Here is a 4,042-nt window from a genome sequence, read left to right as displayed (position 1 = left end):
CAAATACATTTATACGTAAATAAAATCAAAAAATATGTGTATACATCAGCTCAAACTCTAGCCTCCTTTGCGTTAATAAAATTTTTTGGCAGACTTTTTACAGCTTTTGATCTAGAATATGAATTTAGAAGTCTGAGGAAAAAAAACAAAAGCTTTTTCGTAAACATTTTCAAACAGTCTGAGAAAGTTTCAAAGTTTAATTTTTTGAAAACTAGTTGTTGTGTGATTAATGGAACTAACAAGTGAAATTCTATTGGGTTTGGTCAACATCAAATCCTGTCAAAGTAAATTGCATCAACTTTTAAACTTACAATTTAAACACATTTTATTTTAGCAGATAAGTTTTTATTTAACAGAGGGTTTGTTAGAAAACATATGCATAAGACAAGCATATGAACTTATTCTTTTTTTATACAAACAATTGGTTTCAAGTAGGAGTCAGCAGGACTGCCTCAAAAACATTTCAATACTGATTTTGGAATAAAACATACTATTGTACACAGTCTAAAAGGTACATTTGTGTCTAAATCATACCTAAAATCAGACAATACAAAACAACTTCAAGACAGTTTTGATTTAAAAGACCTTAACTGTGTCCTCCAACTTAGCTTATCATCTATAACGATACCTTAGTATTTTACACTATTACTCTGCTCAATAACAAACCTATTTATCACCTTTAAGGGACATTTTTAAAGCTATATTGGAGACTAAAAGTTGTGTTTTACTATAGTAAATAGCAGTCCTAAAAGCACCAACTATTTATAAATAATGTCAAATTTAATATTAATAAAGCTATTTTTTATAACTACGATCATTATTACAGGGTTGCCACTTTTTGAGTCAAAAACCTGTCCTAAGTGACCTTAAACTGTCCTGAGTCTTTTTAAATCATAAAAAAACTTTTTTTTTTCACAACTAAAACAAATCAGTTTATTCAACAAGTTTAGTTATAAAATCACAAAACATTTCAACTAAATCAACTAAACCTAATTCCAAAAGCTTTAAAAAAATGTCCAGAGGTTTTCAAAAAGTCTTAAAAATATCCTAAATTTTTATAAAAAAGCAAAACTATATTGAGTTTGTGGCAACCCTGCTATTATAGTAACTCAGGCAGGCATCATACTAAAATAGTTTCATATTAATATCTAGCTAGAAAAGGAGAATTTTCTATTGTTCTTTATCTGCAATATACATGTGTTAGTAAAATTAACAGGGTTGCCACTCTTTGCGTCAAAAATTCTTACCTGAGTGACCTTAAACTGTCCTGAGTTTTTTCAAATCCTTTTTTTTTCTTCAAAAAAAAAAAATAAAGATTAAGTACTTCAACAAAATTGCTTATAAAATAATAAAATATTTCAAACAAATCCCGTTAAAATCTATAAAAAACTGTCTCAAGTTTTTTAAAACATCTTAAAACTATCCTGAGCTTTTTATAACTAAGCAAAACTATCCTGAGTCAGCCTGAGATTAAAAAAAAATCTTCAGTTATCATAAGCTGTCATGAGTCATCCTGAGATTTTCAATAACTTCAAAATGTCTCTTGAGTATCCTGAATGTGTTGCAACCCTAAATTAATAAGTGGTTTTACTGTATTATCCTGACTAAATAGAATTTTTAAGCAAATTAAGATTTTGTTTTGGGTTAAATTAATTTTTAAAAATAATACTTATTCAAAGTATTATTTCAATTTAGTCTTTAATTTTAAACTCCAAAACAAAAAGAAATTTTTATTTTTATTCTCTCAGTTTTTTGACCATTATTAAAGAGAAAAATGTCATTAAACATATATAGATAGTCTTTTTGAAAATAACTACATTCTACTTGGTAATTTGGTTTAATAATTTTAAACTTATTTTTAATAAAAAATACTACTAAATTAAAACAAAGATAGTGGTTGTTTTTTTTAAATGAACATGCATTTGATGTTTTTGCTTTAGAAAAAATCTAACTAAAGTTGATATCTAAGCCTAAAATTTGAATGATTTTTTATAGTTTATAATTTAAATATGTAATACAAATTAAATATTTACAAGATTTATAAATATAATATCACAATAGATTTATATAAGGTTTAGAAAAAACTAAGGTAAGTGAAATTTCTTCTGTAATACTTCAAAAAATATAATAATTAAATTTTAAAATTTTTTTCTTAATTAACTATCTGTTATTATAAGTTTTTCTCTTAAAAAGTCTCAAGGGGATTTTTTTTGGTAATTTTAGTCATGAAATTAAAAAGTAAAATTCCCAAATTACTTTTTCCAACATTTAAATAATTTAAAGGATACTTAGAATTTAAAGAAATCTACATAAAAAATTTGATATTCTTAGCTAAATAACATAGGAAAATATGTATTTGAAAAATATATCAACTTTTAAGACTATTTACAATTGAAAATTTGCTTGTATGTAGTCCTGGACATGATGTTAAACTGTTCTGGTGTATAACTTGATAACCAAAAGGTTTTTTGTACACCAGGTCCTTGGACCAAACCTTTTGAGCGCATTTTTTGTTGTTCAATAAACAATAATGTATTCCAATTTTTAAGATTTTTTACAAAATTGACTGTGTTTAAAACTTTTTTCTTTATTTTATAGAAAATGGCTTTAACTTTCTACACTTAAGACTTCATATAAAAGACATTTTCAATTTTTGTATACAAAAGCTTAAACTTTCAAAGTTTAGATATTACAATGATTTTTAGTATTTATATTCAACTGATATGTTTAATTTAATTTATTATACTTAATACACTATTGTTTATTTTGAAATCATATCAAATAACACCAGGTGCATCACTCAGGAAAAGTATAATAAACTTGGTTAGAAATATATGGGAGCTTATTTAGTGTCATTTTTTACTAAACTGAATTTAAACTTTAAAAAATACCTACAATATCTACATAAATTCTACAATAGTATTGTAGTTTATAATCTGTTACTAAAGTGTAAATATAATTATATTTAAAACAGATGAACATGATTAGTTATTTTTTTAGTTCGTAGATAAGCTAAAGTCAAAATTGTACCTAAATTTTGTTCAACCAATACAATAGACTTAGGTTAGACACAATTATTTTTTTACTGTAAATATTTTTTGGTAATTTAATACTAAAGATAACTTTTTAATTATTATAATTTTTAAGAGCTTAAATTTTTGCAATTTTAAATTTAACTTTAGTTACATACTATGTATTATTTTTGTATTTAGAATAGTTTAATAACAAATATTAAACAATATAGTAAGTTTGTGTACCATTTGCAGATTAAAATATTATAAGTATTTATATAGATAAAAATGTTTGAACAATCTTACAAAAAACCAACAAACCAAAAAGCAAATAAAACATCCATTTTATATATTAGACTTGCTAAAGAATACTAACATATAAACATATTGTTAATATAAATGTTTGATTTAAAAATATAGTACTTTTCTAAGGCTAAAAGATTAATTTTAAGTTTGAGCTAGCTATCAGTTTGTTTTAAAAAACGTTAGTAAAAGTATTAACTTCTAAAGTAATTTTTTAAAGACAAATATAAAACAACATTTTTTTCTAGACAAAACTTGTTGTAATCATGTTTGATGATAGTAGCTTATTTAAATTATTATATTTATACTTGTTTACAAATATTTCATTAGTAAAATAATAAATCCTAATTTTATAATTGTATAAACTGTTACTAAAAATCTCCAAAAAACAAATAATGTTAAATTAGTTATTAAGTTTTCAGCAAATAAAATGATCTGAATTTCATTAAGCTTTTACAATTAGTTTCAACAGTTTTACTGTCAGCTTTGAAATGGTTTGAAGTAGTTTCTCTCAAATTTGTGTTACAAAATTATTAAAAGCATGCTGCGCAATTTTTTTTTTCATTTGATACGGTTGAATGGTCTTGACGCTAAAACTTCTTTGTCATCTAATTTAAAATACCTGTATACTTGCCTAAGCTAAATCAAACTATATAACATATCTAGTTCTATTTTACATTTATTGTTAGTTACTATTTTTTCTTAAGCTTAACTATTTAATAGAGTAA

The sequence above is a fragment of the Thalia democratica genome, chromosome 9 (genome assembly GCF_965202585.1).
Source record: "Thalia democratica chromosome 9, ktThaDemo2.hap1.1, whole genome shotgun sequence".
In the NCBI taxonomy this organism is placed as follows: domain Eukaryota; kingdom Metazoa; phylum Chordata; class Thaliacea; order Salpida; family Salpidae; genus Thalia; species Thalia democratica.
Note: the sequence above shows the minus strand (reverse complement) of the source record.